This window comes from Rattus norvegicus, chromosome 19 (assembly GCF_036323735.1).
Source record: "Rattus norvegicus strain BN/NHsdMcwi chromosome 19, GRCr8, whole genome shotgun sequence".
NCBI classification, from domain to species: domain Eukaryota; kingdom Metazoa; phylum Chordata; class Mammalia; order Rodentia; family Muridae; genus Rattus; species Rattus norvegicus.
The window spans coordinates 60,740,757-60,762,197 of NC_086037.1; positions in this window are offsets into that span (position 1 = coordinate 60,740,757).

Sequence of the window (21,441 nt, forward strand, 5' to 3'; positions counted from 1 at the left end):
TTCCCAAGCAGATCTGTATTTGAACTCAAATAGTTGATTTCAAAATGGATACATTTGTCTACCAAAGCTGCAATGGCAGAAGCCCTGCTTTGGAGGAATACTGGAGTTGAGAAGGGCCCAGAAGATTAAAGATCAGGGTTAGTTGTCTTCTCTCCATCCATTTTCTAGCAAGAAGGCCAGAAAATGAGTTGTGTTAAACTGGAGTTCAGGAATAAGTACAATCATTAGAATAATGAAGGTGACCTTGAATTTCCTGTATGAACCCCACTCTGAAAAATTCATCTTGTTACTTGCCCTTTTTAAAAAAAATCTATTCGGGGAAACTGAGTTCTAACACTAATTCAAACAACTGATATTCTTGAAGCAGATCCTGTTTGACTTTCAAATCAGTGTGTTTGAAGCACTAGTCCAAATTGCGCTCCCAAAACAGAGGAAGGCTAGGTACGGATGAGAGTAATGGCAGGTATGGTACTAGCCTCACATGGGCAGCCATCATGGTGATGATGTTTTGCTCTTGGTAAGGTTGAAGGTAGTTAGTATGGTGATACTGGTGGTGATGGGATGGTGAGCATGATCACAGAAAAGGGAAGGTATAAATGGCTGTAGTCGTGGAGCAGGTGGTGATGATACAAGGGTGGTGATAACTATGGTGGTGATACTGATGTTGGTCATGGTGCCTATGATGGTTGTCATGGTCATGGTGTGGCAGCCAGGACTGGAGGGAGGTGATGGTAATGGTGATGGTGTTGATGATAGTGATATAAATGGTAGTGATGATAGTGATGATGGCGAGATGATAGGGATGATGGTAAGAATGGTGGTGGTGATAGTGAAGATGGTGGTGCTGCTGGTGTACTTGAATGGTGGATGTTAATTGACCCTCTCAATCAAAGCCTCCTTTTGAATATTTGGAAAAGGAGTCCCCTGTTCACTCTGTGCCTGGAAGGACTGGTTACTTATTTTCTGCAGAGCGTGATTCTATTCTCTTCCATGCTGCAGGTTTCAGAGCCAGAAGAAGAGAGAGAGAGAGATCCCCGTGACCATTTCTCTGAAGGTGGCCTTTGGCCACTCTGTACTAAAACACATGACTGCCCCCCTTGCCTCACCCCTGTCACATTAGCCTGGTGACTGGGCCCTGCCAGAGCCCAGCCCAGTCCAAAGGGATTTGGGATTCATGTCCCAAACAAGGCACTGATTAGCTGGTAATCAGGCAGTGATTAGCAGGTCAGGTCACATGCAGTTCAGTGTTCATTGTTCCCTGCAAAGTCCAGGGATGTTTGCCACAAGGCCCCCTGGCTAGTCTCCACATGTAATGATCATCGTGCCTTGTGGGTCTGCTGGGGAGTATTTGATTGGGTCAAAACCTCAGCTTTCCTGAACTTACCACCTGACTACTTAGATACAAAGGACAGAGAAGAATGGCCCATCCAAGAGCCCACAGTGACCAGGGGCTGGGTTCTACAGATACACTGAGAGGCAGGGTACCCATCAACACAAACACTTGTTGCAAGTGATCTGCAGTTTTACCTGTAGAACTCAGAAAACCTGGGTCTGGACTGGGACTGAACTACTGTCTAAAACTGTGACCTTGGACAACGTAAGTGACCTCGGAGCCTTGGTGTTCTCACTTATAGATGTCAATAAGAATGCTTCCTATTGTTGGACATTTACGTTTTAGAGAATGTGAGGTAAAGCAATTTATACCATCTATGGAATAAAGGAACTGATCAATAAGAGCCATCATGCATAGTACTGGTCCTTGCAGGATCATTATGTGAAAAATATGCTTATCTGAAATAAAATTATATATGTATTACATATATACATATATGCATAGATATAGGCATAGATATGCATGTATAAGCACATATGCACATACACAACACACACACACACACACACACACACACACATATATATATATATGTTTACATTATGGATGAAATGTAACTGACTAAATTTCCCCCCTTTGACAGACTATAAGTTGGAATTGTTTCTTTCCTAAATTGTTTTTTTTTTGCCAGGGTATTTTATCACAACAATAGAAATGAAACACTAGGTATGTTGTGACCACTAATTACTGTGTTTGTCGCTTTCATGTTAGTATGACAGAATGCCTGACAGCAACGACTTTAGGGAGGAAGGATTGTTTTAGCTCTTTCAGTTCCCCAGAGACAGGAAGGTGTCACAGAATGTCTCAGTCACAATGCTGGGAGTCTGAGGCCACCAGCGTTCATAGGGAAGCTGCCCAGAAAGCATAAGCAGCATTAGAACAGGGGGTAGTTATGACTTGCATGGTCCGTCACTAGGACCTGTGTCCTCCATCCAGCCTCTACCTCCCAAAGGGTTCGTGGCCATGCAAACAATGCCTGAAGCTGAAAACTGAGCATTCAAAGATCAACCAAGTCTATCGGGTTCATTTCAGATTCAAACCATAGCCAATGTTCCGTCCTTCATAGTCAGTGCCCCTCAGATCGCAAGGTGGCCCCGCTAAGAACACAAACCTAGTTATGTTTGGCCTGAGATCCTGCTTGCCCATGAATTTCCCAGTGATTCCTGAGCTGTACGTACACTCCGGTGATGATAATGTGTGCACAATTAAATGCAAATACAAAAGATGTTTCTAGATCATTCAGAAGATGAGGACTATGCTTCTCCCTCTTTCCTAAACAATTCTCAAAACTTCAACCATGGACATGTAAAGAAAACACTGAAAATGCAATACATTTTACTGATACACAGTTTTTCCTTTCAAGTTTTGTCACAAGGCCAGATTTTCCAGAACATTCCTTTCCCTGTTTGCCTGAAGCTCTCATTTTTTTTTCTTACAAGCACACTAGGCCTTTGCAGGGTCCTAACCACAGAGAAATTACTTTATGCATGCTTATTTTGGAGATTTTAGCTCTTTGAGGTACAGGTGGGCCCCAGCTCAGATATAGCAAATGGCCAGAGTTCAGAGTCCAAAGGTGCACACGCTGGCCAGGTTCAAGATGGACAGCTATTAATTTTGAGGAGGCTGGAGAATTAATGAAACCTAGCTCTGGATCTATGTGAGGAGAGGGTGTTTCAGCTAATGGAGAGCAAAGGAGCTTTACAGATTAGCACAGAGATTAAGAAAATCCATCAAAGAGTAAGCCACAGGGAGGACCCCGAACCATGTAAAACGGCACAGGTATGTGGATATTTTTTCCCCCATCTGGGGTCTTTTCAAGAAAAAGTTGTGTGATTGAGACCATTCCTGAGAGGTTGATTGACATCCAAATGTGCATACAGAAATATAGCTGGACTCCAAGTTCCATTGTGACCTTGGCATTTAGCCGCAAAGATGCCGGATGCTGCAGCAAAGGCTCCATTTTCTTCTATTGGACATGAGATGATCTTTTTAGGAATGTGCAGAGCTAACAGTTCTGGTCTCTGGTCATACACAAAGAAGATTGTTAATGCCAATTAATAATAAATATTCGTTTTAAACTCAGAGTTTACTCTTCTTTCCCCCTTAATGTAAACTTCTCACCTGCCTACAAGAGTGTTCCTGCCTTCCTGAGGTCGCTGGTCCTGCCCTCTTCCATTTCCATGGTCCTCTACAGATAAATCAATAACTGTAGAGAGACAGACATCAACCTAGACTGGCAGCTAGAGAGAGAGTCTGATGGTTAATTGATGGTCAACTTGATTCCATTAAGAAACACCTAAGGATTTAGTGAGATATACTCTAGAGAAGATTAAATGGGGCAAAGACTCATTTAGAATCTGCGCGGCAATATCTGCACTCACCAAGTATGTAAAAGTGAAAGAAAAAGAGGAGGGGGATACATAGATGCTGAAAGGCACACGCACGCACGCACACACACACACACACACACACACACACACACACAAAGAGAGAGAGAGAGAAAAAAGAGAGAGGGAAAGAGAGGGAAGAGAGAGAGGGAGGGAGGGAGGGAGGGAGGGAGGGAGAGAGAGAGAGAGAGAGAGAGAGAGAGAGAGAGAGAGAGAGAGAATGAATCCTAGGTTTTAGCCTTTCCCTCTCTTTGCTTCTTAATTATCCATCCATACACGAACATGCTCCCCAACACTATACCTCCTACATAACAGACCTCTGTCAAACTATGGGCCAAAGTTGCTTCTTGTCAAGCATTTGGTTGTAGCCATAGAAGTAGCTAACATAGGAGGGATTGCCAGTCAGGACTTCTGACCCTGAATAGAGGAATTAGCTAAGGGATAGGAAGAGGTAAACCAGGGAATCAATAACCAACCCATCTCTTCTCACCCTCCTCAGCTGTAGCCACACACTTGTCAAAATTTTCACTTGGTGTCTCCTCTGGCTAACGTCAGCACACTTGGTTGTTTTTCCTACGTCACCAAGCAGTTTCTCTATATACACTTTTGTATGATCAGGGAGGGGTATAGGTATATCACCAATGGGCATGCCTCTGGCAGTGATGCCAATGGAGCTCACTTTAAAAGGATTCTGGGCATTGGATGTGGTGACATACATCTGGAATTCCAACCCTCAAGAAGCAGACCCAAGAGAATCAACTGCAACTTTAGGCCATCAAAGCTACATAGTGCATTCCAGGACAGTCAGAGCTAAACAGCAAGAATCTCTCTTAGAAAAGTATCACTTCAGGACCATACCCTCAACCTCAGGCTGTCACACACTCTCTTGGATACCCTTTCCGGCCCCAGGCTTCTAACATTCTATTTAGGAAGTAACACATGAGTTGGAAGATTTCATGTAAGGTCACCATGCTTCGCTGGTAATCTCAAACTCATTGGAGATGAGTTCTGGAAGGAAAGAACTTCTCAAGGTTCCATGTACAAGAGAAGAACCCCTTACAGTGGGATCTAATCTGAAGCTAGAGTGTTAACAGAGGCCATTGCTATCACCTATAATGTCATCTCCTGAGAATCCACAGACATGTATAGAAGGGGAAAAACAGTGAACACACAGGGGAAGAGGAACATTCTAGAAGCCCTGCCCATCTAAATATGACCTGCATGAAACCTTTCAGACAATCCACCCTGACAGATCCCTCCTTCCTTGGATCTCACACACAGCTTAATTTTAGCATCTGGCATTCATAAACACATTAACTGTTTAGAGGCTTGACTCATTTCTTGAGTTGATTGCCAGGTTCTTGTGAACAGTAAGAAGACAAAGAAGAGGGGATTAAACCCTACACCTTCAAACAGTTATGAATAGTAGAGGAAGAATCTGTGAAACATCATGGAATGTCAAAATATTCTTAATACTCCATTCTACATGGCCCCCAACCCCCACCATGTGTCAAATAAAGTCCAACGGGATCACTACAAAAAAGAAATACAGTATTTCGTGTACAAGTTTGGGGAGCCATTTCCATGTACAGGACTAGACTTTCTCATCTTCATTGACTACAAAATTCACTTAGATCACTAAGTCTAGCTTATTCTTTTATGTATGTTATTATTTAAATACGAGGAATGCACATTATCAGTTTTCTTCCTATTATCATTAGAATGAGAATGGCTTGTTTGACTGCATATGACACCGTTGGGAAGTGGGATCTGGTGGTAGGAAGTTAGGTCATTTAGGGGCTTATTTTGGGACTCTGAGCCCTCCTCTTTTTGTCCAGTATGGTGTGAACACCTTTTGTGCATTCTGTACCATGCCCAAAACAGTGCTCTGTCTCAAGTCAGACCCAAATCAAGGAGGACTGTTGACCATGGGCAGAAGCCTCTGCCTTCATAAGGCAAAATAATTCCTTCCTGTTTGTTGAGCTGTTTGTCCCAGGTCTTTTGTCCCAGGGATGGAAATCTGATGGCTATAAGAAATCGTGATCTAATTGAGAAAGGCTTCCCCCTCCTCATCCCTAAAACAGAGTCATGGTATCGGTATACCAGTGTTAGCAGTATGGATGGATGCTGCTACTTGAAATTCTTATGAAAGGACATTGAGGCATATGAGGGCTGGGGCTCAGGCTTTTTTCTCCTAAGTTCAGCCACCCTGTGACGACACAAGGAAATCCAAAAAGGATCTATGTCACATCCAGTCTTTAGTCTGACAGGGCTCATCTTGACAGCAGTGTGCTGATACTAATTAGTGATAAGGGGAAGAAATAATCTTGAGGGGAAAAAAAGAGTGGCTAGGACATGATATATCATTGGCTAGAGACTATAACATAAACCCAGTCCAGGTCCTGGGGCCTATGTGGATTGGACAGAGAGCAGTAGAGAATGTGGAAGAGGTATGTAAGCTGGCTGGCCACACGGGAAAGGCTGTTCTTGTCATTTCAACATTGGATTTATCAACCATCAATCCTTGGTGAATCAAAATGCACAGAATCCTGATATCACAGAACCCCACTTCACCTCTAGTAACTTTCTGCTACTTTGGAATGGCAAGTGGAGTCATGTGACCTTTCAAGAACTACACAAGCATGCATGTGTGCACAGGTATACCTGTGTGCATGCACAAAAAGTTCTCTGTCTCTGTCTGTCTCTGTCTCTCCCTGTCTCTCTATGTCTCTGTCTATCTCTGTCTCTCCCTGTCTGTCTCTGTCTGTCTCTGTCTCTGTCTCTCTGTCTCTGTCTCTCTCTGTCTCTCTCTGTCTCTCTGTCTCTCTCTGTCTCTCTCTGTCTCTCTCTCTCTCTCTCTCTCTCTCTCTCTCTCTCTCTCTCCACACTCTTCATCACTCAGTCATGTTCCTGGTGACTAGTATTTTCCACTTTCTGCCTTGAGTCTGGACTACGCACACCTCCTCAACATCCTTGTCTTAGTCCTTGGTGTGAATAGTGAGATGACCCTGAGTTCACATCCACCTTCTACTTTGTAAAACAGGAATCCTCAAAGGAAGTGTTGCCAGTCAGGTATGCCCTTATAGGGATCTGTAAGAGGGTGCTGCCCATCCTCAATCCCAAGGGGTAACAAAGCAAAAGTAATGACTGAGGTGACTCCCATTCACCAGGAGCCCAGGGTTGACTTCTGCTCAATGGTTTTCCATGGCCTGATTCCCGGTAACATATACCTATGTCCTGTTAGAATCCCACTTTGTCTCAAGTAGAGTTAACGTTCAGCTACTTTGGAATAGCAAATTGAGACATGGGACCTCACAGGAACTACACAAGCATGCACTTGTGCACAAACACATTTTCTCTCTCATGTGCATGTGAACCACGCATCACTCACACACACACACACACACACACACACACACACACACACACACACACACACAGACACACAGAGAGAGAGAGAGAGAAATGGGCATGTGCCTCCATTGGTATCTTAACAAAAGTCTTTTTTGCTTTCCTAATATTTGAAAGACAATGAAACCATTCAAACACTGCCCTGAGTGATAATTATCTTCTTGGACACATGACCTCATATTCCCAATCTATTAAGCACACAAAATCTGCAAATGAGTGGTATTAGTGATTTGATTGAAATGGATACAGGGAAACTGAAACAAGATAAACCTAAAGCTGGCTTTAGCTCTGTAATCCCCAGAGGAGTAAGTGCTAAGAGGATGGGTGATTTAGGATGCTCAGAAAAGGACAAATGACCATGGGAAAATAGAGTAGTGAGTATGTAAGGTGTTGTTCTTGTAGATGCATGACCTTCACTATTTCTAGTTGCAGCTACTGGTGATAGATTTGAGAGCTTTCTCTCCCTCCCTCCCTCCATGCCTCCCTCCCTCCTTCCTCTCTCTCTGTGTCTCTCTCTGTCTCTGTCTCTCTCTGTCTCTCTGTCTCTCTCTGTCTCTCTCTCTGTATGTTAATGTTTCCTAATCTCTCCCTCTCTATTCTCTCTCTCTCTCTCTCTCTCTCTCTCTCTCTCTCTCTCTCTCTCTCTCTCTCTGTCTCTCTCGCTTTGGCCCTTTTTCTCTACATCTCTTTCTCTCTTGCTTTTTTTCCCTCTCTTCTTCCTGTTCCTTTTCCTCCTCTTTCCTCTCTTCCCTTGATGCCTTTCTCTCCTATTTCTTTTTCTACTTTCTTCCCCTTTTCCTCCTCTCTTTTTGTTTCTTCTTTCCATTTTCCATCCTTCCTTCACTCACTCTATTTCTCTTTCCTGTTCTTTCTTCCTTCCCTCCTTCTCCTCCTCCTCTATTTCTCTCAGATGGCACTACTCAAAGTGTATGTCTTCAGGGAGTTGTGGTGATATCATAACTGTGGAAAGGACTGTACGTGAGTAGACATCTTCAGTCCTCAGAGCTTCTTTGTTAGGATGCTACACAGCCATTGGCATTCTTCTGCTGGACTCTATTCCGCAGGGCTTCCAGTGGATGCCCCTTTATCTTAAGCACACTAATATTCAGATTTTTAGAAATTCAGGTCCAGTTGCAACTAAGCAGGGTATGTTTAAAATGTGGAGTCTACAGGATTCTCTAGTGTACTTTCTTCATGACATAGGCCCACAGTGATGCATAAAACAGCAGAGGTTCCTGTCTCTAGTTAGGGTCAGCCTTCCCTTTCTGGAGTGTTCTCCTTGGGAAAAAAGAAGATATGCTACATCTGCTCTTTACATGAAATTTACTCTTGTGACCTGAACCCCACAGTCTATAGTCCCTAAAGTCATTGGGCTGACCTCTCTATGAAGAATTCTAAGTGGACTCTCAGGCAAATCGAAACCTTGGTCAGGTCCCCAGTGGCTCCACTGTGGGACTGCTGACCAAGTGTCTTTATGCCCATCTCTTGCCCTCTTAAGCCCCCTACTCCGGCCTCCTGGAGATCCATGTTTAAAAATGCTTCACAGCAGGAAGCTGGACTGATGGATTAATCAATCAACCAACAAGTATTTATTGAGAGCACCTAATTTTTACCCAGTAAATGCTGACCTGAGCAGATGACAGAGAGGCAGGTAATGGAGCACCTTTCAAAGTCAGATAGAGGACTCACAGGGGATACACAGAGGAGACCAGCCTCTGTCCAACAGATAGTTATCGGGGGCCCTTTGTGATCTATGCCACCAGAACATGTGGTAAAGGAGGCTGTGTGGACCCCGTTCCCTGGATCTTCTAGTTCTTCTCAGTTGTGACCTCATTTTCATGCTTAAAATAAAAGCATGGTGGTCAGAGAAGTAAAGATTTTTTGAATTTCCTTAAAAGTTATAAGCCTGGGGAGATATACTTAAGGAATCTGTACATGGATCGGCAGAGAGATGTGCAAAGTTGAATGGAGTGACCCATCCCATTCATATCCTAGATCCACATAATATCTGAGATACGGACTTTGTAGACATAAGTTGGTACAAGCCTGTCCTGGTTCTGGATGTGCAATGACCAGAGTACTTTTGAAAATACAGATACACAGACATATAAAGGATACAAGAAAATGGAGGTAAAAAGAATGGTGTCACCACAAGCTAAGATTCCACAAGTATCTCTAACCTCTCTCAAACTGAGACAGAGAGATGTGGGTAGCATTTTTCCCCAGAACTTCCTGGAGCCTGTGTCACTCCAGACTTCTAGTTTCTGGAACTATAATGAAATAAATTTCATGTTTAAAACTTTTAAGTGTGTGTGTGTGTGTGTGTGTGTGTGTGTGTGTGTGTGTGTGTGTGGTGTATGTGTGTGTGTGTGTGCATGCATGCGAGAGAGAGAGAGAGAGAGAGAGAGAGAGAGAGAGAGAGAGAGAGAGAGAGATTTGCAGGTGCATATGTTGACACTTATCAATGTGTATGTGTGCAGAAGGCAAATGTTTGCCTGGCATTCCATTCTCAGGAAGACCATTTACCTCTCTGAGACAGAATCATTCATTGACCTAGAGCTTGTATACTTTTGGTTGACCTTTTGTCAACCCTGGTGATGCTCCATTATCCACCACCATACCCATCATTTTACATGGCTTCGGCGAATCAAGCTCAAATCTTGATGCTTGCAAGGTGATCTTGCTGACTGTGCTACCCTCTCACTCAGCCTGCTTTAAGCCTCCTAGATTTACTTACAGCAGTTGCAAACAGTGACTGGTAGAGCCAAGGATATTTGGAGGCTAGGTGACATGCACACATTGACCTTCAGGAATGAGGGCTCCAGTGAGAATAAACGATCTTTCATTTTATATATCTGTATACACGGGGGTGTCTCAAGACCATAGCAGCACAAACAGGGTATATCTTTCCAAACTTAAATTGTGGTGTATTGGCCATAGGGAAACGCTGAGACTCTGTTTTGTGGAATGAGATGAAAAGCAGGAGAAAAAGCTCAGCAGTTGTAGAAAGACAGAATGCAGTGCAACGGATAGTTTTTGAAGCTGGAGTATTGCATGCTCCCAAAGAAGGCTCAGGAAGACAGACAGAATCCAAAGCCATGAGCTCATTGATGAACTTTGGGGACTTGAGACATCAGAACAAGCCAGAAGGTAGACAGATCCTAGGACTGAGGAAGAGTGACCCTTATGGGCCACCCACCACCCAACCGCCCAACAATGAGGATCCATTAGGGAAGATGATGTTGACTTCCTGCTTTCACAGTATACACACTTATGTGCATGTGCACACGCATTCACACCCACACCCACACCCACACACACACACACACACACACACACACACACACACACACACCAATATGCAGAGTGTCATGAGAAGAAACAGAATTTAAAGCTGAGTTTATCCAGATAAAGAACTAAGTCTTTTTCAGTCTTGGCTTGCTTGCTTGTATTGTTTTCCTCTTCGTGCTTGTCTTGCAATAAGATCAAGAAAGTGCTTCAAACATGGTAGTTCTTGCTTTGCTGGGACTTTTCCCTCTTTGGAACAAGTCTATTGGGTCCTTGTTAGATGCTCCCACTTCTCTTCCAAATTCTCCATTGTTCTTTCACATCGAAGACTTCCTGGAACTCCCAGGCAAGTGCCCCAAAGTATCAGCAAATCATATCCATCTTCAGCCTTGGACCCAGGATGTCTGCTGCCTGCTCTCAGAAAAGAAGCCATGTTTGGTGTACAAACTAAATACAGAACATGACCAAAAGGCAAAGGCTGTTTCCAAAAGGGAAACTGCAAACTGAGACAATAGTTTTGCAAGATCAATAGGAAACCTTTAAAGGCCCACTGATGAGCTCAACTACAGGGATGCTAGTCTTCTGTAAGAGGAAGAGAAAACGAATCAATACGATGTGAAAACTGATATTAAATGGCTGCGATTCACCCCCAGGCAGTGCTTCCAAGCTGATTCTCTCGTTGAACTTACTCCTTGCTTTTCTACTTCTGTGATGGGACATTAGTACCCTGGAATCTGAGCAATAGGCCTTAAGTTGCTCCTAGGAAGCTTCAAGTCACCCCTGGGAAGATGGCAGTAAAGCCACAGGCCCTGTCTACCTGCTGTGGTAATGGTTAGTACCATAAGGGGCAATGTTCCTCAAGCAGCAAGCTGAGAGAGAAGGAAATGTGCTCTCTTTTATTGTTCATGAATGTGTGTGGAGCTGCAGGCTGTGTGTGTGTGTGTGTGTGTGTGTGTGTGTGTGTGTGTGTGTGTAAACTTGTGTGCTCACATGTTTAGGCAGGTTCCCCTGTCAGAGCACATATGAAAGCCATAGGTTGACTTCAAATATTTTCCTCAATAGTTCTCCTACTTGATATTTTAATTCTTACACACATGCATATGAGAGAAAAGGGGAGGAGGAGGGGAATGGTGAGGGAGGGATGGAGAGAAAGAGAGAGGAGAGAGAGAGAGAGAGAGAGAGAGAGAGAGAGAGAGAGAGAGAGAGAGAGAGAGAGAGAGAATGTATGCATGCCGTGACAGATGTGTAGAGGTCAGAGGACAACTCACAGGAGTTAGTCTTCTTCCACTGTGTGTGGGGATCCCTTGGATTTGAACTCAGATCACCACCACTAGGTTTTGTGGCAAGCACCCTCAGCTACTTAGGCGACTCAATGTCCTTTACTATTGTCATCATCCTCACCATGGTCACCATCTTCATTGTTGTCTTCCTCATCACTATTGAGGAGGTCATCATTATTGAACTCTAACAGAAACTTGAACTCACTGCCTCATTTTGGCTGGCTGGCCCACAAGTATCTGGAGTTTCATGTCACCATGGCTCTAGAGATGGTGGTGTATGCATGCACCACCATACTTTACTTTTATGGAGTTTCTGGGGGAACTAAACCCAGGTTCTCATGTTTGTGCAGAAGGTGCTTTGCCCACCGAGCTCTCTCCCCAGCTGCTGCTTTTTCACACTTAACCCCTTACCCTTTATTTCAGCAGTGTGGTGTATGTTATTTGCACTTTCTGGTATACATCTAAAAACTTGTCAACCCACTGTGTGACTTTAGGAGAATCATTCAGCATCCTTGAATCTCAGTGTCTTTACAAACATGCTAGCTTTGTGGTGAAATAGTGTAACTGGTCACTGTTATCTTTCTCATCCCCACTACTCCACCACCATGATCTCTACTCTAAAGCTAACACCAGCCACTAGGACTGAATGCCCACAGGCTTCACAGAGTAAGTAACTTATCAGCTCTCTGGTCTTGATCATGTTGTGAATCTTTCAATTGACATGAGACAGGTTTCAAGAGAACCTATCTCTCAGGTCCTATAAGGATTGGAGGAAGCCAGAGATGTCTTCTAAGCTAGGTCCTATCCACATTAGTACTCAGCTAAGAAATCTACTATATCACTCAGTCTAATACAAGGGGCATCCTCAGCAGCAAATGCAAGCACACGCTAGTGAGGCCAAACTGCCTATTCTGGGCATTTGGGGGAGGTAAGGAGGAGAGAATTCACATTGTCTGCTCAACAGTAGGATATATAACATCCAGATAGCTCCACTCTCTTTGAGAATTTCCCACCACCATCATTTTGGCCTTTCCCCATTCTCCTGTTCCATGGAGGAGCACACAGCTTCACCCTTGAGTCTCTCTGGGCTATTGCACCACAGAGTTAAAGTCTTAAATTTAAAGAGTCCAAGTGACTTTCATCATGGGCTTTCCCCTCCTTTCAGCATACAGAGTTGGGGTGCTCCCATCTACCCAACAACCTCTCTGTTAATGTCTTGTTGCTTGAGTGCTGAGATCCATGTGTGGCACAGGAGAGCAAGATCCAAGATGGCTGTCCTTGTGCCATAGATGGTGACTGATTCATCCAACATTAACCTAGCTCCCACGGTGTGCCAGCAGGATACTGGGCAATATGGATCAGAAAACCAGCAGAACACAGCCCTTACCCTTGAGGGCATGCTACACATACCAGCAATGCCTCTCTAATAGAGCCGAGTTTCTATTTCTTTGTACCATGTGACCTCCCAGGTTTTCTCTTCTCCCAGGCCACTGTTGAGTCTTCTGCTTCCTCCCTCATGATTTTGCTCTCTCTTTGTACCTCATCTTTTCTGTGTCACACTTGGATTCCATCCCTGAAGCCTGTTTCTGCTGCTCAGTGACTGGGTGTCCCTGATGGAGGGTGGAGACTATCTCTTTTTAAAAATATCTCTTTATCTCAATCCCAGATACTTGCATATATAATAGTCCTAGATTCATCACTCTGGGAAAAGATTTCCCATCAGGCTAACGTGTGGGTAGCCTGTAGGGTGTTCTGGGTAAGGCATGTGCAGATTGTAAAAAAAAAAAAAAAAAAAAAAAAAAAAAACAGAACAAAACAAAACACACCCCACCAAAAAAAAAAAAAAAAAAAAAAAAAAAACTAGACTTTTTTCTTGCACTCTTTAACAAAGACTTACTCACTGGGGCATTGACTCTGCAGTCTTTCTGTTTCCCTTCACACACATTGCCTTGCCTCATCCTGCCGTGTTCTCACATAGCTCCTCCTGGGGTTCTGCATTACAAAATTATGCCTTCAGTAAGAGCTTCCTGTCAAGAGTTCAGGAATGTAAAGGAAATCCCTCTATGCTCCTTTTCCCCCCTTGAACCTCTTCTTAGAAAGAGGATGGTGGTTGAGATTATTGAAGATCTCCAAGAGCTAGATTCCCATAGGATATCCTCCTGTAGGAGTCACTTACTCATTCTACCAGAGAAGAAACTGAGGTACAGAAGGCTTAAGCCACAGGTTGCAGATCACGGGTAATTACATGACAAGGTTCTAGGATTCTGTGCTTTCTGCCCTTGGAAACACACATGGTAACACATGACAATGAACATCGTTCTCTGATAGCCTCTCGTTTCTGATTCACACTACTGAACTTCACACTGGCTTCCTAACTGTTATTTTCTAATGAGGCATGCAAAGTTAAACAACAAAACTATACCTTACCGAGGTGGACCTGGACGTGTAAAAGGAACCACAGAGACCCAGTTTAAACCCCAGATCTTTCTATCTGGTTTATCGCAACTCTGCGTGTCATGAGAGATTCTCATAAGAGTTCATCTTGATATCCATCCTGGAGACTCATCATGAAAGCTATATGAATTAGCCTTTGTACACCAGGTAGATCTGTGCTTAGCACATAGAAGTACCATATAAATGCACACAATGGTGAATATATAATGAAATAAATGCATTTCAGTATCTGGGATATTGTTGGCTCTGCCAGGAGTTAGTAATAAGATGTGGAGATTCATCTCTTAGCTCCAAATTTCATTTCTCCTGTTGATAGTGAGGGCGACACTGTCCATGTTTAAAGCATTACTGTGAGTCCATCATGAAAGTCCCTAATATGGAGACCTAAATTATCATGTGATTTCTTGTTTAATCCATGCAACCTTTCTGTTGTTTTTGAGAGAGCCTGAGGTATCACCATTGACCAAACAATCACAGAGAAGGAAACAGAAGAAACAGAGCTTGGGGCTGGATCTGGCTGAAAAAAAAAAAAGAAAAGAAAAAGAAACAATGGGGGATGGTTCCCATGGAGGGATGGTCTCATTTAAGTAATCAACAGGAGTTCACCCCACCCATTTCTCAGGTGGTCCTCCAAGCTCCAAGGGTGAGTGTCCTCTTTACAGGCAATGGTAGGATATAAACGATGACTCACGTCTGTGCTGGGCTCTCTGAGTCACCCTAGGGCCCACTGGTGACTGGAAGAAAACACCCCTGATCAATACCACACTTCCAGATTTCATTAAGGCTTTTAATAGCTCCATGCTCTTTTGGAAGGCATCATCGTGCTTGTATCCACTTATTGGAGGCAGAGAGAAATGTAAGAGGCCTCCCTTTGCATCTGGACTCAAGAACATTTCAGGTTCTCTAAAGGATCTATCTTCTTTCAGACCTACAAGTAGCTAACTCTGTTGTTGCCTAGACACACGTTGTTTTCCCCTTTGTTCCATAGAGCCTGTTTCAATGTGCTATTGAGTGGATGGTTCTGGAAACACTAGGAGCTCAGTCCCCATAGCTTTCCTAAATATCCATCGTGTGCTGCCAATGGCATCAGTCAGATATTTGTTTGTGTCTTTCTTTATGGCTGTTACTTTTGTCCAGCCCAGCTCCCTCCATAAAGATCTTGTAGAGTGACCACTGAACTTCCTTGTCAAATCCCATTGCTAACTCCCCATTCATGCTAGTTAGATTTTATTTTTGTCAAGTTTCCACAAAAGCTAGAGTCTTCTGGGAAGAGGAACTTTACTTCGAAGAGATTATCTCCACCAGATTCCCTGAAAGCATGTTTGTGAAGCATTTTCTTGATTAATGATTGTTATGAAAAGCCCAGCCCAGGTAGTGGTCCCCCTAAGCTGGTGGTCTTGATTTGTAAAGAAAATAGACTGAGTTAGCCATGGGGAACATGCCAGTGAGCAGTGCTCCTCCATGGCTTCTGCCTTTGGGTTCTTACCTTGAGTTTTTGCCCTGGCTTTCCTTCACAAGAGACTAAAGCTGTAAGATAAAATAAACTCTTCCCTTCTTAAGTTGCTTTTGAATATCATATTGACCTCAGCAACCGAAAGCAAAATAGAGCATCATTGTTCCTTGGGCTGCCCTATAAGACCGGCATCCTTGGGTCCTTTTCTGTCATTAATTAGGAGTCTATCTTTTTGCCTGATTTCCTGTGCTCACTAAGCCTTCTAAAAGCCTCCTTTCCATTTATCAAGCAAAAATGGTTGTGATATTCTCTTAGCCTGGGCAGCTTTTGTCCAACCCCTTTAGAGGCTGATGATTTCCCACTGTACATGTCTTGGCTGAGTCTAAGTATGGTGTTCTTTTGATGTTCTCAAATCTCACCACCGTTCTTTTTGCATCTAGCCAGTAGAGCATCGATGACAGTGGTGAGGTTGGGATGTTGCTGGTCTCCTTTGTCAGCGCTCTGTGGATCAGCGGACAGAGCCTCAGCATAGTTGTATGGAGGACTTTGCATGAACCATTCTGGGTTTTCTCTTCCTTTTCTTTTCTCTCAGGTCCCGGGTCTCATCTTTGGACATGGAATGCATGTACATGCACTTGCACAAGATCTCTTTTCCTCCCTTTATCTGCCCCACTGACATCTGGCTTATTTCACATAATATCTCCCCAGAGACCCTTCTCTGGCCTGTATTTCATCTCTGCCCATGGGCTCTACTGCTATACTTTTGGTGCCCTTTCACCAAAACTAAGTTTCCCAAGGGGAAATTCTTAGCTTCCTCTTGAACAGTTGGGGCAATATTAGCACGGTGATTTTCTTAATGTTTAATTTTTCTGCTTTCTAAGATACATGGAACATTAGCATATCATTGTACATCTATCACTTTTATAAGAAGAATTATAAATAAGGTAAGGATTGTAGACAAAATTAATATCGATACATATTCGGAGGTCATAATTATCTAAAAGACTCTTGGTTCTTCATTGCATGTGGCTATGTTTCGCCTGCCTTTTTGAAGATCTGCCTATAAGGAAATCACAAGAGAAGAATTCCCATACATACTGAGTCAGCCAAAGGTGGAGGGTGGTATTGGAGATTACACCAAAGGAAGGACCCTGGTTCCCGTGAGGAATCTACCATCCCTCCACTTCTCTTTATTATTCCAGTAGAATGACTTCTCCACCAAATGTCAATATTTCCAAAACTGCTGGACAGTAATTGCTTGTTTCCTCTTTAACTGAAAGCCCCAGGAAGAGGCCTCTTAGTTAGCTCTAATCCAACAAACAGATTTTGTTTTTATGGCCCTTTCCCCAATTTGTGCTAAGGAATAGAGATTTCTCTCTTTTTAATACTGTCTTAAAATTTCGTGAAAACATAAATAACATTTTTAAAAAGTAGACTGCAGTACAGGTGAAGCTTTAGTAAGGGAAATCTGTGTACATATGGAAATGCTAGAATGGCATGCTTAGCAAGGTCTTTAAAATATGGAAACCTATTGGATAAGGTGACCAAATGATTAAGGGAATAGAGTGCTAAACCTTGAAGACCTACTTGGGTGTGGCCATGGATCACTGATATCTCTTCATTCAGAAAGTAGAGTGGGAGGGTCAATAGTTCAATGACAGCCTAAACTACTCATCCAATTAAAGGCCAATCTGAGCTAGAGAAGATGTCTCAAAATATACAATAAGTAAAGTAAAATAAGAAGGTCTTGCTGAGTTTGTTTGTTTCCGTGATGCATATCTTTGAATCTGCCTGTAGTGGACAAACCAGACCTAATTTTTCAGGTTTTGTTGAAGATGGGTATTGAAGGGTTTAGAGCGACTTCGCAAGGCATGTACCTGTTAGTATTAGGCATTTGTGCCATGAATGAAGGCATGATTGGGAATGGAGTCAACTTACCAGTGAGCCTGAGTATCTCTGGATATCTCATTCTTCTTAAGTGGAAAGAACCGACTGTGGGGGAGCTCACTCTCATGCACGAGGGTCCCATTTCACACCCTACTGACGTTTACCCAGGAGACCTAGGGAAGTTAACGAGCGCAGCTAGTCTTTTAACTTGAAGTGATCAGTGTGAGACAGACTGAATGTGGGTGAGACCTGGACTAATTTGGTGACTCTGCAGGAGTCCACTGAAAGTGTATTGCATAATATGTGTAGTGGCTCAATATAGTATCTGTATCCCAAGAAAATGAGTTCCCGACACTAAGAAGTATTCACACAGCAAGAGCAGAACACCTGACTCAGGTCCTGCTTTCCTGGTGCTCTATAAAAAAACATGTTTCTCACCCTGAAAACAGACATTCTGAAAGTTTCTTGAACCTATTCTTGAGAGGGTGTTCCTGGAAGCTGTGCAGATAACACAGAGATATGGGTCCATGGGCAGTGTCTTCCCTGTCTCTTTCCTGCATACCACATGCAGGAAAGTTGTTGTTCTACTCTGACTATAGAAAAAAAAAGTCTTGTTCTCCTAGGAGATCAACCCACGCAATGCAACATTTCAAAATTAACTGATTCTCTTATGGACACTGTTTTTCATACTTAGTCTATCCTGAGACTTCTCCAGTGAGGACTGGAACCCGAAATGGTAAATATGGAAGCTCCCAGGCTTTCCAACAGCCAGTATTACTTCTGTTGCTAAAAGTGGGTTGTAAGGACACTTGAGATTCTAAAAATATAGGGCTGGAAACATGGCTCAGTGGGTAGAGTGCCTGCTTTGGAAGCATGGGGTCCTCAGTAAGAACATCAGAACCCAAGAAGAAAGGTTGAGCTCCTAAGAGCAGGCATGAGAGTTAGAGAGAGGAGGATAGGATTCTGACAATCATGGGCCAGCAAGCCTTGCCTCCCCAGCAAGCTCCAAGTCGGTTGTCTCAGGAACAGATTCTGAACATGGATTCTGGCCTTCACATGCATGTATACCCATCTATAACTTCCCCAGCACTTGTACATTTACCCCTATACACAAGCACATACATGCATATGTATGTATATACACACATGGGAAGAGATCCCTCTTAATAGAGGTAGTGGCGCTTATGTACATAGAGAGGATTATTGATGACTCTAAATCGATGACCTAAGACACAGGCACACACAGAGACACTCAGGTTCATATTCTCTCTCTCTCTCTCTCTCTCTCTCTCTCTCTCCAAAGAATAGAGGACTCATTTCTCATAAACACACTTAATCTGAGCATTAGTCACAGCCTAATTTTTGGCAGTGAGATGTCCATAAATTCTCCTGGAGCTTCAAGGATGACCCTGGGCCTTTCTATTTTGCTTCAATTTCATTTCAACTGGAAGAAAATGAAAGATAGAATGGCATTGGGTCAAGTGTGTGTCGCTCTGCTTTTGTGTGGCAAAAGAGGGGTCCTGGGTATTTGTGTCTGTCCCATGTTTGTACAAACAAGAATGTGCATCAGAAGGGGAGGTGGAGGTGATTTTAGACTGCTTTCAGCCACTGAGCTGTTCTGTAATGTCTTATTCTGGGTTGAAGCTCATTCTATCCAACCTTTGCCCAGACCATCCCTCATGCATGACTGACCTGCCTTGTGCACAAGACCATGTCTTTGTTCTCCTTTAATTAGCAGATCAAGGTCCAACCACTTCAAACTTGTCCTAATGATCCTTTAGAAGAAAACAAGTCTAGCCTTTCTGACCCCTCTCTGTTCCCAGGGACAGAGAGAATTTTCTGGAAAAGAATTTTCTAGATGGTGGGACAGGTCCTCAAAGAAGAGGTGACACCTAGTGAGGTTATAGATCTGGGAAAGAGAAAACATATGTGGCTCTCCAGGATTTTCTTCCCTAGTTTTACTTAGAGATAGGAGGCTTCTTTGAAGTGTCAGTGTGAGAGATGGGCCTTGTAAGGAGGCAGGGTTGGTGCACCCAGAGGGGAAGATATTGAGAAACCATTATAGGCTAAGGTGACAGAAGAAAGAACACACTTACATTCAAAAGTTTAAAGTCAGTGTAAGTTAGTTTTGGTAGGAAGGGGAACACTAAGATGCTTGTAACAGATTTTAGTCTTAGAACAGCTTTTTCTTACCAACTGCTCAAGGATACCTCTGTCAGAATATAATCCATGACATGAACCCAGAAAGCAAAGAGGATTTTCTGCCATTGTCATCAATGTCTGCTTAATTCCATTTACCCAACAAAGAGCCATGCCTTTAAAAACACTGCATCTCAGACTCTTGTAAATTCAATGTGCAGAAGCTAGACTTAATCCAAGCTACAAGTGACTCCTGACACACAGACATGCTGACACTCAAAGTCATGTAGAAATACAAGACCCCTGAATAGATAACATCCCAGCAAATAAGAGTAAAGTTGGAAGGAGGAGACTGTGTCTGACACTGTGATAAAGATAGCTAGGTCAATGGAATAGAATTGATAGTCCAGGAATGAAATGGTGCCTCCATGATAAGTCAGTCTTCATCAAAGCTAATCAGATTAATAAATGGGAAATCAAATTTCAAAAGGATAGATAACCAGATATTTAAATAAATAATGGTGTTGTCACCATACCAGATATCTAAGTTTAATCCCAGGGAACCCACAGGGTAGAAGGAGAGTTCAGACTCCCAAAAGTTGTCTTTTGACCTCCACATGCATTTCATAGCACACACACACACACACACACACACACACACACACACACACACACACAAACACACACACACAAAATTTTAAAAATGCAATCCAATTTTTGCTTTTATGTTTTAATGACGATAAAACTCACATGATATAGGATTTTATTTTTAAAGGATAGCTTTGCACACACACACACACACACACACATACACACACACAAATTCTGCAAGATCTTGAAGTCAAAATTGGTGCTGTCTTCATTATATTATAAAATTTAAAAATAATAATTCAGAACTATGTTCCTGGAATGCCCAGGATATATGTCCACTTGCTTGGGAACAAGGAGGGAGCACATGGAGTGTTCAAAATAGATGAATAAATATCTTGACTCTTGCATCAAGCCTTTGAGCTGTTTCCTTCAGGGGTATATGCACTTCCATCCTGAGAAGAGACTAGTTTTCCTAGCTCAGTTTGTGAGTTCCAGAGTGTACCAAGAGGAGCCTGCTAGATCGTGTCCAGCTCATTGTTCCTTGCATTCCATGGTCCAGGCTTCATTTCTGTTATTTTCCTGCTAGCTAAATTAATTATATGTTCAGACACCAGGAGAATTGGCTTAAAGACCAGTAGAAATGTAGAAGTTCCTAATCTAATCTTGGTGTGTGCCTTTGTCAAAATGGGACTGTGTGAGAATGTGACCATATTATGTGCCACTTCCTAAACAAATAAGTACTCTTGGAAGCCCAAAAGCTGTGAAGAACTCAGGCCACAGCTCAGACTTCCAAGATTTAAATGTAAGCCTACTTGAAATCTGGAAAAATCAATAGATCTCCAAGGACTTTTAGGCTGAGGCCCTCTTTTTCTTGTATGCTTAGAAGGGTAGAGGAACTGTTGTTACACACACCATACACAACTTTTATTTTAAGTATTTACACTTACATTGTCTAAATCTATAGAAATATTCACTTTACAAGAGGAGGTGATGGGCCGCCTTCTTTCAAAATGGCTACATCCTTGATACACCAAATAATGTCCAAGATAAACTCAGAACTAACTAATGCTTTTGAATATATGATGTCATTGGCTTGAATACCTTTAACCAGAAAAGATGATTCAATGAGTCTGATTACCTGGGTTTCATAAGGTGGTC